General features: G+C 38.0%; 1 protein-coding gene across 2 annotated transcripts in view; it reads left to right on the top strand.

Annotated features, from left to right (window-relative positions):
* b3galt1b (UDP-Gal:betaGlcNAc beta 1,3-galactosyltransferase, polypeptide 1b) overlaps positions 1–15270 on the top strand; it is a 56440-nt gene that overhangs the window by 12068 nt on the left and 29102 nt on the right. The window lies entirely within an intron of this gene.

Here is a 15270-nt window from a genome sequence, read left to right as displayed (position 1 = left end):
GCCACTCCAGACTTCATTTATTTAAACTCCAATTGAAGGGACACACTCACACAACGCTCAGTGTGATGTGATTGTGCCCAAATCAGCCAGTTAAACATTTACACTCATTACATCCTTTCTAGGGATAATCTCTGGACCTCATCTTGATTTTGCTGGTTCGGTTTACCCTAATTCACCTTACAGAGTAGAATAACAACACATATTAAACACAAGATAAAGACTGCCTGTGACAGTCTCTGCAGGGAGGGAACCCAAATGCAGGACAGACAGGAGGCAGGGTAGAAGTCCAGAATCCAATCTTTAATCCAAAAAACAAACAATGATTATACCTACAGTTCAAATGAAGAACAGGCAAAAGTCAGCGTCAATAAAACAGTTCACACAGTCATAATACGTCAGGGAAAACAAAACAACAAAAACATGGAGGTATATAAAGAACACAAGGAATAGAAGTAAAGTCTGGATAACTTGACTAAAGAAGGAAGGAGATAATCTTTAGTTTTAAGTGAACAACAAGATGTATATATATTTACCAGACTTCTTGCTAGTACTCGTTTGGAACCCCTTTTGCCTTTGTAGCTGCCCTAAATATTCATGTCATAGATTTAAGGTGCTGGAAGCATTACACAGAGAATATGGTTCATATTGCGATCATAGCATCACACGATTGCTGTAGATTTGCACAATATCTGTGCTGCATATCTATGATGAAAATTTCCCGTTCCACCACATCCCAAAGGTGCTGAAGTGGATTGAGATCTATTGACCGTGGAGATCATTTTATTACAGGGAATTCATTGTAAGTTTGAGAGGATCTGAGTTGTGACATGGCACATTACCATGCTGGAAGCAGCCATCAGAAGATGGGTACACTGTGACATGAACACGGTCAGTAACAATACTCAGGTAGGCTGTGGTTTTAAACTCAAATTCTAGCCTTAAAATCTGAACATTGTATTAGTCCATCTACTGCAAGGTTCAACCTGTGCATTTAAAAGATGGTCATCAGCATACTTGGTTGTAACAAGTCATTATTTCAGTTACTTTTGCCTTTCTGGCAGCTTGACGTGCTCCTCTGGCATCACCGATACACTTTCACCTTGAGAGCTGCTGCTCGCTGGATATTTTCTCTTTCTCAGACCAATCTCGGTAAACTCTAGAGATGGTTGTCTGGGGAAATCCCAGTAGATGAGCAGTTCTGAAATATTCAGACCCACCTGCCTGGCACCAACAGCCATGCCATTCATTATTCTTCATTCTGATACTCAGCTTGAACTTCAGCAGCTCATTTTGTCCTTGTCTGTATTGTCTAAATGCATTGGGTTGTTGCCATGTGATTGGTTGACCAGATATTTGTGTAAATGAGCAGGTGAACAGGTGTATCTAATAAGGTACATTGAGTGTATACTGAGGGGGGTTGATAGGCTAATTGAACACAGGTGTGACTAATCAGGGCAGGGCATACAATCACAAAGGAGGGGGAAACTAACAAAGACAGGAAGTTAAAGTGACGGAAATACACAAAGGCCAAGAATAACAAAATTAAAGAAATGACTCAATTAAAACCAAGACAATATCGTTCCGTCTAGAGCTAAAACTGCTCATGTGTAGATTGGGTGAGTGGTAATAATAATCCGACCTTCCAGCAATCAACAAAAGACTGATGTATGCATGCTACTAAGTTTTCCCAAAGTAACTCTGTTCCTCCTCTTAACCTAAAAGTAACCTATTCTAATAGTGTGACTTCCTGAATTACATTTTCTCATTCATTAAAGAATCCAAAATATTCTCTGCTGCCTTTTCCCAGGATCACAGCTTTGTACTGTTGCCAAAAGCCAAGAACAAAAAACACCTTGACTGAAGAGCATTTGTGTCTTAAAACATGAACTGAATTCTGAAAGCAGCCTTGCTTTATCCATATTTATATTGGTGTCATTCAGGGCAAGCAGACAAAAGAAAGCTGCCCACAAGTGCACAACGCAGAGCCTTTCAGAGAGTGAATAGATGGTTTCTGGAGGTCTCAACTAGTTATTATTCCAACTATATACGGTATTAATTCAGCTATATAGTGAAATACCGTAGTAAACTAGAAATATATTCCAAAAACCTTTTTTTAATTGATCCAGAGCTGCTACTACAAAAACTATGAGCTTCCTGTGATCTCAGTGCCTGCTTGGAACTGATATTTCCAAGAATCCCCAGACAGTTAGTGAAGTGGAGCCTTGATGGTGACTGCAGACCTCTAAGTCCCACATCATACAGTGTAATGTGCTCCGTTGTACAAGTTCAGGTGTGTCATAAACATATATATCCTAAAGCCTTAGAGCTGTCGTTGTAGTGGTTGCTTGAAAAGGGGGCTTCTAGCTTTGAGTTAAAGAGAGCAATTTTAGTCAAAGGAATCAAGCATATGATCTTTCCCTTCAAGTTTTTCAAGCACTTCTTCTTCCAGCATGCCTGTGGAGAAGCTAGTGTTTTGTTTTGTTTTTTAGCTTTTCCTTCATACAAACATTTTCCTTCATCAACTCGGTAATTGTAGATGATACATTTTTGAACAAGGTAATGATGCCCCCCGAGTTTTTGTAAAAGTCACTTATTCAGGAGGCATTCTCCCACGGAGGGCAGTTAGGTGGGGAACATGTATTCAGTGATATTATTTTATATTCGGTGACAGTAATAAGAGGTGTTGCATTTGAAAAAAAGGAACAAATCCCCGACAAATTAAATAGGCTTGTTCAGATAATGGGGTTGAAATCGTCTGTTATCACTTTGCTGGGGAGATATTGGATGATAGTGTCATGTGGGGAAAACTCTACGTTATGTTTTCTGTCTGCTTACAGCAAGTTGAACCATACTAGACCAGGATTAAATATCTGCTCCTGAAGGATATTTGAAAGCTGAAATGAGGTACAGAATATATGCCAGGACTGAAAGGAAGAATATGAAACAGAAAGAAAAAAAAATATTATTTTAAACTCTAGCCTCCAGCCAAATGAAAATTTCTTTTGTAAACAGGATATTTTTGAGTTGAATATAGCTTTGCAGCTGTGGTAGGGCATGATTGCCTGGCCAGCCTGGGGTGCTGTAAAAGCCTTTCCTCCAGCCCAGTCACTTACTGTAGGCAGCAGGAAAAACAACTTTGACAGATCAAAGAAGTATTCATTAACATATTCAGCACATTAAAATAGAAAAAGCATGTGTAAGTCTCAGACCACTTGGCAAAGTCACTTTAAAAACTGTTTGACATAGTCAAAGTCATATAAACAAAGTGGGTAAACTGTATTAAAATACACATTTTTTCCCTCAGTCACACAAACAAAAATCAAATTTGCCCTTACTTACAAGAAAAAAGTGACATGACAGTCTTTAAACAAGTGTTCAAATAAATGTATATCTCATGAGTCCAAAACATATCCCAGTCAAAACAGTCGAATCCTTGGGGGGTTCGACTGTTTTTGGGAACTTTTGTTTATATTTGAATATTTTCTGGTTGAATTTTCAGTTTGATTCGTAATATGTTTATATTATCATCTTTATGTGTGTCTTTAGCATTCCTATTTGCAGTCACTATGTTTTTAACGAGAGTATTAGTTTCCTGAAGTTTTCCCTTCATGTCTGCCTTTCGTTTTCATTTCATCATGTTAAGTTTACTATTGTGTTTGAGTCCCTTTTTAGCTGTTTCCTGATTTAGTTTGGTGGTTAGTTGTCTCGTGTGTTATGCATTTAGTCTTACTTCTCCACTTCGTTATCCTAATTAGTTTAGCCCGTGCCTAGTTCCCCAGCTGTGTCTAATTCCCTCATTAGCCCTCAGTGTGTCTGTGTGTATATAGCCCTAGTTTCCCTTTGTCTCAGTATTATTTTCCTTCTATTAACACACTCTTCTGTTTTCCTGCCATTGAGTGTGTGGATCTCGGATTTCTGATTATGCTCTTTACCATTACACATAAAGAAAGGTTGGTTTTTTGTGTGTGTTTCCTGACACTGAGGCAGAACAAGTCAATTGTTATGTAAGTGGAAATGCCAGTCTTTCAGGTTGCCGAATGCTGCTAATAAATAATGCTTAGTATATGGTCTTTAAGAAAACAAAGTTATTTCCCTGCAGAAATATTCAGTGGCCAAAGAGGGTCATACTTGTTTATTATTATTTTTTACTGATCAGGATTGTTTTTATTTTGAAGCCTCCGGTCATGTCATTAAAAATACCCCTAAGATTTACAGCTGACAAGTCTCACTTTAGTGTTTATGTAATGAGAGTTAGACCTTTTCAGTCTTAAACAATAACAACACCAGCGATAACAATAAAAATAGTCATTTTACTTCAGTGTTTTAGGCAATGTACTTAGCAGTGGTGCCAGCTGTGCATTGATAATGTCAATGTCATTCCAGTGCATTCAGGGGATTTAGTCATAGGCACATCAAAGCAAAAAATATTATGTTGTGTGAAGCAGTAGGTAAGAAGCATCCAAAAGTCACCTTGGTTGGAAAATAAAACACTTTCTGAGCAACTGAATAGCTCCAGCTTATTAGCTTACTAGTTTGTATTAGTTTATTTCTTCATGCTTATGTAAAATATACAAGATGTATCATGAAAATATGCTTATATAAGTTGCACAGCAGAGGTAGCTGTTTTCTTCTGTGTTGTGTATGTAATGTAAGGTATTTATATTGGGTTTATATAATTCTATTGTTTCCAAAACACAAGTCATGACCATTCGATCTGTGCAAAATGTTATCAAGCAGCAATGAGACTAGTTTCCTAGTTTAGTCTGGTATCTCCATTTGAAATCCTCCAAATATATCCTGCACCGTATTTCGTGGGGGCTTTTTAAATTTTTATAGAATAGGTAGAAACCACCATAAAAAGAGAACTTACTAACAGGACCAACTGATACTGTAAAAACATGTTCATGAAGTTAGCAGCCAATCAAAAGCAAGCTGGCTTAAACGGACTAAGATCTACTCCAGGAGAGCCCAAGAATAAAGATGTGGTGCTGAACATGAGTAAAACGGTTCCATTTAATGAATAGTAAGCTTTGATACGTACTTGAAATAAGTTTTAGTAGCTGTAAAAATTGTTCTAAGGGCCACATGGAGAACATGTTGCCCAGCTCACCTATAATAAGCACATCCCCAGGGATAATATTATGGAAAGAAATATGCAATCACCTGCCACTGCCTCCTCATTAGCCAGGCCCTGTCTGCCCACGAGGTCATGCTGCTATGTAGCGCTGGGTCGAGGCAAGGAAAAGCAAAAGTCTTGAAGCGAGTCAGAGTGAATGTTAAGAAATACTGCAAACAAATTGTTAAAAAAACAGCAACAAAAACAAAACAATCTAATAAATTATACCTCAATTAAAAGCCAGGGACTTGGAAAATAATTCATTTTAAATGAAAGGTTGGAGCAGCCAAGAGAAGTACTAATGAATTAAAATTAATTACAGTGCATTTACTAATCTGAAAAATGAAGGCTGTTTATGTTTTTTTCTGGTGCTGTGCTGTATTCCTTAATGCTTTGTATTTGTTTGTTGGAGCACATTTCACCAGCTCCTTTGGATTAAAATTGACAAAACGTGGGCGTACGTAGCCCACATTATGTTCCTCCTTGTTTCAGGGCACCTTTTCTTGTGAATGTCCCCTCACTAATGATGTCTGACAGGGACAGGTTGAAAGATAAAGGTTAATCACTCTGTGTCCAAGTGCTTAAAGACCCAAATCCTTTCTGCAGTGCCATCCTTTGTATTTCAGGAGAGTACCTGCAGTACCTCCCCATTTCCCTGCGTAATTGGTTTGTAGAAGGGGAAACGTTTCACGACAAAGTGTAGATAGAGAATGTTTTGATGTTTTTCTAATGACTTCAGAGTTGCAGAGGGTTTGCTCTCTAGAATAACAACTCATTTCTAATTTCTTATTCAATAATTTTTCAAACAGGCCTGCAACTACTGGGACTAATTATGGATTGGTTGCTGTCCTTTTGGATTTCACTGCTTTTACTGACATCTTGCTTTTTGTTTGACAACAGTATATTAAACCTAAGATGTAAAATCTTACATTTGTTTGTTACACCTCTATAAATTATGGCAAATATGGGAGAAGACCGCAGCGGACAGTGAAATAGAATATTTCTCATATAGCATGGAGGAATCTCGAAAGCAAGTATATGAAATGTTTTTTTTTAACTGGATCAGTGGTGGAAAATGACTCAACTCTACACCCCTATTTTTATTTCAGAATTCATTCAAAATAGAGCATTCATTCAATAACACAGCATAAATGATTTTTAACTTGTTGGATCCTTGGACTAGTTGGACCACACATTCCCTCAACCTGACATTAGTAATCAAGTTGAGACATCATAGCAAGTTCACAACTAGCTTTCTAAGTTAAACGATGTTGTCTTTCTGCACCTTCACTTAAAAGGGGTGGCATTGGCACCATTTGGCTAATCAAAATTCTGGATAGTGAATACTGCTGATTTTTCAGAGGAAGCTGAAACTACTGAGAGAAAAAATATAAAGGGGATAAACACACATTACACATGGAAATAAACACACTTGCTACAGACAAAACAGCGGTGTAAGTGTCTGTGTGTAAGAAGAAATGGCTGGAAGGCTGGAAAAAATGCTGACCATGTAAGTTGACAGATTTATCAATATGATGAGTCTATCATTAATGCACGGATGAATTATAATCAGTATTTCATTGAACTGATCTTTAAAAGACGGTTTTAGTTTCTATTCTTTCAGCTGCATCCTCGGTGGTGTTTTAATGATCTGTGAGCAAAGAAGGAATAAATGTAAAAATAGAATTCAAATGTAAGATTGGTCTATGTGCAAATTTGGAACGAGCTGAACAAGTGCAAATTGGTGCTCTGTTGTTAATGCTTATAAAACAGATGACAGCCAACAGGGAGGGGGAAAAGGAATAAATATGCATTTAAGAATCTAATTCATTACTGATGTTCATTTAAGAAAGACAAAGACTTGAGACACTATTAAAAATTTCAGACCCTGGTAGGGGGATCTTACAGAAATGCTATTCCCCAAAGAACTAATTGGTCAGTAGGCAGCGATCTCACATCGGTTGATCTCTAATCTGGAGCAGGTTATGTCTGCAGCGTAGGTTACCATGGCGATGTACCCTGGTAAGAAGTGAACGGCCTTCATAGTACGGAAATGTTAACCCTGAAGTTACCTGGATGAGACACAATCCTGCTTCATAGTACACGCTCAGATGGGCCAAACCAACTGATATCTCCAGCTGAGTTTTCCCTGATACCTTCAGGGACGTCTTAGAAAACAGAGTTCAGGGGCCATCACATCAGCAAATAGCATTCTCCCAAACAATCAGGTATTGTTCCCTTGGAGTTTTTCTAAATCAGCTAGTTCAGCGAAGAGTAATGTGATTCCACGGTAATTTACAGAGCTTTTGTTGACTCTCTCAAGTGCCCAGACTTGTGAAGCACTAAATTTAAATAATCACAGAACAGAAAAGCAGTCTATCAGCAATGTGTTTTTCAGATTTTTATAAAATGGCTGTAAAAAGTGCTAAACTGTTCAAACAGCAAACATCTACTGTATATAGTAATTCACGCGATGCAGAAATACTTCCAGGTATCAGCTGAAGGTTAAAAATAAATTACTGGTCCTTTCATACAGAGTTTCAGTTATTGGGTTTGATTGATAGTATCAGTACTCTTGCTGCAATCCATCATATGGATTGCACATAGTTTTGTTGCTCACATTATATGCCATGCATCCAGTAATGCCTCTGTATGATTTATTGCTCTTATGTAAGGTCTGTCAGGAGATCCTTAGTTTTATTTGAAGTGCAAACAATGAGCATATACTGAAATTTAGAAAAGAGTTTCTACCTTTAAATCTTAGAAGACTGTATATAAAAATGTCGGTTCAGTGGTGCTGGGAGTGTGCTGTCCTTTATTTTAAGAATTAAGAGGTGAACAAAGTGTTCAGTGTTCAGTTTGCAACTGGCCTGTTTTTGACAGTTTCACTGTAGTTTGGCCTTGAAAACTCATGAAAAAACAGTCCCCTCAAAACGCGAACTGATTTTCTTTTTCTTCTCTTATTTGTATTTGCCTATTCGGTGCGAGTATTTACTTACTTTTTTCCATTTCGCAGCCCAGACACACCGCTTTTAATGAAACGTGTGACATACAAGGGTGGAGAACTGACAGTCTGATGTTGAAATGTCCCAGAAAATGCTGCTGTTATTAATCTCTATTTCACACATTGCCGCATACACAGCAGAGCATATATTTGCTATTTTTCACACCACATATAGAAACACTGCATTCAGTATGAGCTTCGATTTAGCGTGGTGTGTTGTTGTGAAGATTTTCTGCAGCGTCTTGCACATTCTCTTCACTATAATCTGTCTCATCGCTGAATTACAGTAAAACTGCCTAGACATAATTACAGACAGTAACTATGATGAATCTAACTCTGTAATTACTCTGCAGTTCAATTTCACTCATCACTGACTGTCACTACCAATTACTATCCTCATGTTGAGACATTTAGACATTTGGACAATGTAGGTGTGTGTTCTTTGGGATTATTTGTATAATCATAACTTACTTCAGAATTGTTTTGTCAACTCATGTTTTCTTTTCTTTTGAAACAGAAGTCATGCCGAGTGCAGATTCATCTGTAGATGTCATAATGGGTTTATAAATAGCGAAATTTGAAGTCATCTGTTTAAATAATATACATTTTTGTTAAATAGAAGTAGATCCAATTTAAAAACTAAAGTAAATTTAACACTATGATGAAGTGCTCTTTCTTGTACTTATTTTTTTGTTGTATCACTGTGTATTTTCTGTCACGGGCAGAGCTTGTAAGCATTGAGGGCACCAGTGTTTGTTTGAGGAGATCCACCTCAATCAGAAGGAAGGTCATGTTCCTGTTGACGGTGATGATCAAACTCCAGGAAGCCCACACAGAGAGGGGTATTGTGGCTTTCTTTTGAGCGCATTGACCCTTCTTGGATAACCCTGTCACGTCATGATAAAATGCAGTTTTTTACTAGAGGATTGTTCGCAGAGCTTTTACTACAAACAGATACATGGGACACATTGATCCATCTTTGTGAAGGGGGCTGTTTGGTCTGTGGTAAAAGTAACTGACAGCCTTGTTTTTGGAGCCTGTAGCAGAGTTTACAGTATGAGTACAGGAGTTTTAGTTTGATGTTAATGCTTATATGCTTAGCAAAAGAATGGAAAAAGGGAGGTGTGTCTATTCATATGTAGGTGGGCCAAGTTGGGGTGGCTGTAGTTCAGGCTGTAGAGCAGCTGCTGATTGGAAGGTTGGTGATTCGATTCCTGGCTCCCCCAGTTTGCATACCAAATATCCTTGGGTAAGATACTAACCCCGACTTGCTCTCCGATGCATCCATCGGAGTATGAATGCATATGAATGACAGAAAGCACTGAAAGTATAGATAACAGTGCTTGTGTGAATGGGTGTGTATGGGTGAATGCGGCGTGTTGTATAGACCGCTTTGAGTACTCCAGGAGAGTAGAAAACGCTATATAAGAATCAGTCCATTTACCAAGTTGTTGACACGTTAACATCAGAAGAAACAAAACCAAAAGCATTAATACAGCAACATTAAACATCGTGATGGGACTACTTAGGCTGTGGTGGAGTTTCCCTACTACATGCAGCAGTGCCTTAATTCTTCATATCATCAATTCAACAAGGTGCCGGAAGCATTCCTCAGAGATTTGGGGCCATATGACATGATGGCATCACACAGTTGTTGCAGATTTCTCAGCTGAATATCCATGATGAAACTCTACCATTTCACCAAATCACATCCCAAAGGTTCTCTATTGGAATGAGATCTGGTGACTGTAGAGGCCATCTGAGTACAATGAACTCACTGTCATGTTCAACAAACCACTTTGAGATCATCTGAGCTTTGTGACTTGGTGCATTATCTTGCTGGAAGCAGCCATCAGAAGATGCGTACGCTGTGGCCATAAAGGCATGGACATGGTCTAATGTCCATGTCCATGCTGTGGTGCTCAGCTGGTTCTAAAGGGCCCAAAGCGTGCCAAGAAAATGTCCCCCATGCCATTACAGCACCAGCCAGAACAGCTAATAGCAGGCATCACGGATCCATGCTTTCATTTTTAATGTGAAAGTCTCCATTGAATAGACGTATGTGTTAATGTGCAGTTGAGCATGTGTACCTAATGAAGTGGCAGCTGTAAATGCCAATGGGGTATAAAGCATTGAGTTTATGACAGCCAAAGATTTATTCACAGTTAATAAGAATACCAGTAATGCTTTAACCTTTAATAGATTAACTGGTAAATGCATATTCTGCATATAGAAGCTTATATTGCAAACTATGACACTCCATAAAATTAACAGAATACCAACATATTGAAACTCAGACGGTCATAAACACACGAGATATGAAGATAGATTGCTCACTGTTAGTGGCACTGTTGTGTCTCAGAGGCTGGGTGGAAACAGAACATCTTTGTTCTCAGTGGTTTATCATTTACATATTTGATTGGGAGTCCTACATATGTAGCTGCTAGAGTTTTACCCCTTTTCTGAGGAATAATTGGAGCTAGAAAGTAGATTCTAAAAAAGTAGTAGTAATAACTGTAAGGTTTAGGAAATCAGGAGTTCAGTACTCCAGCACAAAGAGTTCAGTTCAAGGGATGAAATGTTTCCCATCTGACTGATGTCTGTGCTGACCCAGTTGCTGTACAAACAAGAGTCTTTGTGCCTGAGCCTATTTGTTTCATTTTTTCTAACTCTGCTTGTTCCTCCCTATCTCATTCTCAGTTTGCACTGGTCACAGATTCTCCTGGCACTAGGCAGTTGAACTTGAAATGAACTTTATTTGCAGCATTTAGAGTTGTTATGCACTTTGCTGTTATGCATATTTCTCTGTCACGGCGAGAGCCATGTGACAAGTGTTTGTTTGATTGTGTGTCAAACTGCCAAACCATGAGGAAGAACTCATAAAACTTTAGTGGAGATTTGAGTGTTTTTTCTCAAAATTTGGAAATTGCATACCGGCCTTCATACAGCTCTCTTGGTGCCTTGCTTTTAATTATTGTATCATGCAGTCCATCTGTTTTCCTGCATGCTTTGATCCATATGTTTTATATTATAAATTGTCCCATTATGTAACCTAACTAGAACTTACTTGAAGTAGGTTTGCTCAAAATTCATTAAACCTTTACCTCAGTCAAGGTTGTACAGTATATATGTATTAGATTAGTATTAGCACAATTTTATAGTCGTATAGTTATAATTGTATTTTTGAATACAATCTAAGTAATGTAGCATATGCCTGGTCTTAGAGGCACACAGTCTCTAGAGGATCTTAAATTCTCTGTGCTCAGTAGAAGTAAATTTTAGCCGTCCCCGTGGGCAAGCTCAGATTTGCAGCCAAACTGCCTGACTGAAACAAATGGCAATGTTTATTGTCAAGAATAAAGGATTTTTAGAAAAGAAAAAGGACAAACACCACAAAGACATGTAGAGAAACTAAATATGTTTGCAAGGAAATAATTGTAGATAAACAATTCAAACATATTTTATCTGCAAGATTTGGGTCTTGATGTACTGCCGCAAAGTCTGGCCTTTCTACACAAGCCAGCAGCATTGTCTTTTATACCCTACATAAAAACACATTTCTCTGAACCTGAAGCTGGCGAGTGATGAATGGCAGGCTGTTGTTGTGTTCTGCATGTTATTCTCTTGGCAGTGGGACTGTAGCCTCTCACTTTTGAAAAGTATTAGACTTTCTTAACCCTGCTGTGATGGATATGGATTTCTTTTCACCTTTGAGTCAGATATCCATCACATCCAGATTTTTGGAACTATATAGAAATCTCAAAGAGTCTTTTTTTTTTTTTTAAAGTAAAACATGGAGTGTGCACAATAAACAAGTAGAGATTTTGGCAAATTTAGGTTTTCTTTCTCAGAGTATAATGCATTTTCTCTTTTGAATTTGATGCATCTCAAATTTCAGGCTATGTATACCTACACGTAAAGTAAGGTGTGCACAACAGCTACTTCTTTTCTTGATATAAGTAAGATGGTTGTCTTTTTCTTCTCAGTCTTGAAAATATGAATCATTAGAGTCTGAACACTGGAAAAATGGAAAACAGTGAGGCTCTGTTAAGAAAAAATAAATAAATCTGTGATCCACAAACAAGCTATTAAATGTTTTTGAAGTTTAAATATGCTGGCAAACAGATGTCTTAACCTAACCTTTGGACAGTGCCTGGCTACCACTTCAGTCCATTAGCATGTCAATTCAAAGCAAAGTAGCTAAGTTGAGGCAAGCTAATTGTCTGATAATAGCCTTCATAACGATCGGTTAGAAAATGAGTAAGTCAGCACTCGTATATTTGGCCTTATTTCCCAAGACGTTACCACTGAAGAAAAACAATAAGCATGCATCTTAAAATGTCTCTCTTTTATAGTTATGAAAGGTAGGTTTTAAATTGCAATAGGCTAGCTAGGGAATATTACAAATGAGTATAGAGGCACAATAGTCCAACACTATCAGGAAGAGATTGAAATATGACAAATATAGTGGAGAAGTTAAATAGAAAACTTCACAAAAGATTCACCTATTGGTGTGTGATGCTGCAATTTCTGATATCAAGCTGATGCCAAGTAAATACTGTCACGGGATGATTTATGAGAGGAATCATCATCATCAAATTTGAACATATCTTAATTATCAGTAAATTACTGTGATTTTTACTTTCCAGTAAGATTTTAACACAAAGCACACTTTTCAGCTATTTTGAAACTGGGTTTTTTGGAGACCGGGAATGTACGTGCCTGTGGTTAAACGTTGGCTCTACCTCTGTGCTGGTGGTCTGGTCTGAGAGATTTACCTCCTCCTCTCATCATTTGTTTTGATGCTCGTTCTGAGACAAAGCTCTTTCTTTTTTTGTAGTCTTTCAAATCTTTTTACTAGTTGATGGTGTTACTGCAGTGGAGAATTTCCTGTCAACACGTGTCACCGTTTAATGTGTTTTTATTTACATCTGTAAAGTTACTTTCTGATTCTTTCATGCTAATACTGCTCCAGTATCAATACCAGCATTGTTATTGATTCTGTCAATATTTGGATCAGTCTGCTCCTAAAAGGTGATTTTAGGAAAGGTCTGTGTTAGATCAGGATTAGTCCTAGGTGCTCTCTATCACCACACACCTGCAGACACTGTAGATGCTTTATTGTTCTTATTAACAAACATTTGCTTGCATAGCATTTTTCAAAAAATAGTTATAAAGTTCCTTGTAGCATACAATGAGCTAGGTCACAATCAAAAATCTGAAAGAAATCAGAAATATAGTCAAAGCAGCAACAAATCTGAGCATAAAAACTGAAAGGAGGAAATAATGTGGCAAGCAAGATGAACAAATACTGTAAAAAGAAACAAAAATGGATACTAAATTTACTAAAGTTTGGAGGAAAGAGTTCAAAGCTGTGGGACTCAACAGAAAATGTCAGATTATTATTTATTTTTTTAGACATCGGGCTTGCGTTACATTGAGGCAACAAGGTAGCAGAGCAGGTTGTCTGCCATTCGTAAGGTCAGTGGGTTGTTCTCAGACTCCTCCAGTCAGGAAACAACTGGAGGGGTCTGTATCCTTGGGCAAGATAATGAACCTCGTGTTTTCCTCTGACACATCCATGAGATTGCAAACATTAGACTGCGCTTAGAAATAAAAGCACTGTATGAGTGTGTATTTGTGACTGGGTGAATAAAACTTGCAGTAGAAAGCGCTTTGAGTGTTCAGCTGAATAGAAAGGTGCTATATAAGTACCAGTCCATTTAACATTTATCAGGCTGTGGAAATAGTTATGAAGGTCTCACCTGAGCCAGGCAGCGGCTCAGTTCACAAGGCGTGACTACAGTAATAATGTAAGGTCATGTAAAGCTTTACAAGTTGTTAAAAAAGATTTAAAATCAATTCTATATATAAAAGGATGCTAGTGCACTGTAGCAAGGATAATAGTGATTTGGTCCGAATTCATCTGGCAGCTGAGATTTGAAGGAGGTGGAAGTGGAGATGGGCTTTTACCCCAGACATGTGTAGCAGGAATTATATAGTCCAAATGTGAGGAAATGAAGGCATGGATGACTTTTTCAAGATTAATAGTATTTCTTAGCAGGGAAAAGTGTGACTCTATAAACTGAGATTGCATTTATGTTGCTAGGCGTGAGCGGGACATAATAGCTGCATATCATCTGCATAAGAGTGGAAATTACCACTTTATTTACACATTAGCTGACCCAGCAGAGGCATACTGTATGGATGGAGGATAAAATGGGAGCAAGAATTGATCTCAGAGAAATGTGAAGGGGTTCTCAGGATGAGGAGAATTCACAAAAAACACAAGAGGATGTTTTTGATATGTAGGAATGAAAGCAGGCGAGAGCTGTGTCCTTGGCACCAACAACACATTGCATTGCCTTCAAGGCAGTTATTGTACTACTTTCTACCAGTAAATCATTGGGTTCCTCTTTGACAGGCTATTGTAAGGTCTGTACCTTGAAATCTAATGTGTTATGAATTGACTCTATACAAATAAAATTACATTGAAACAAAAGATGAACTCAAGCTTCAGTTCAATCAAATTTCCTTGAAGTTACACATTAAGCGCCATTTGCCTCTTGGTGCAGCAGTGGGGCAAATCATGCAGTCATCATAAAGGGCTTCTTGAGGTCATATCCTTGAGACCTTTCACAGAGTTTAATGTGAATAGTGTTTGGGAGCAGCTGTTGGCTCTGCACATTTACATTTTCATTTTTGCTGTCCGTTTCCGTGTCCTTGATGCCTTTTACCACAGCCCAAAATGTGGTATTATGGTAATTTACTTTCTCTATTTGCACACCACTTAACAGACTGGGGCTCCCAGCCAAAATGGCTTAGTGGAAGCATATATTATTACTGTGTATACACTTTTGACTTAACTGCGATCACAAACAAGCCTGATCTGCTAAAAAGCAACGTCAGAGGGTGCATACACAGACTATGCACCAAGATCACGGTTTCTGTCACTTTTAATTTGAGCCGTAGGTTTTGTGCACATTTGTGGCTTGACATTTTAGGTGAAAGAACATAACACAAGAATTTGGTGCATCGTTTACAGTGTCTTTCACGACTTTTCCTTTCATTCATCATCTTCGACTGCAGTGCCCATTGGACGAAATACAAATCCTTGAAGAACACTTCAAACAGTGCAATCTGCTCTCTG

This window comes from Neolamprologus multifasciatus, chromosome 16 (assembly GCF_963576455.1).
Source record: "Neolamprologus multifasciatus chromosome 16, fNeoMul1.2, whole genome shotgun sequence".
In the NCBI taxonomy this organism is placed as follows: domain Eukaryota; kingdom Metazoa; phylum Chordata; class Actinopteri; order Cichliformes; family Cichlidae; genus Neolamprologus; species Neolamprologus multifasciatus.
Note: the sequence above shows the minus strand (reverse complement) of the source record. Positions and strands in the feature narration are given on the sequence as shown.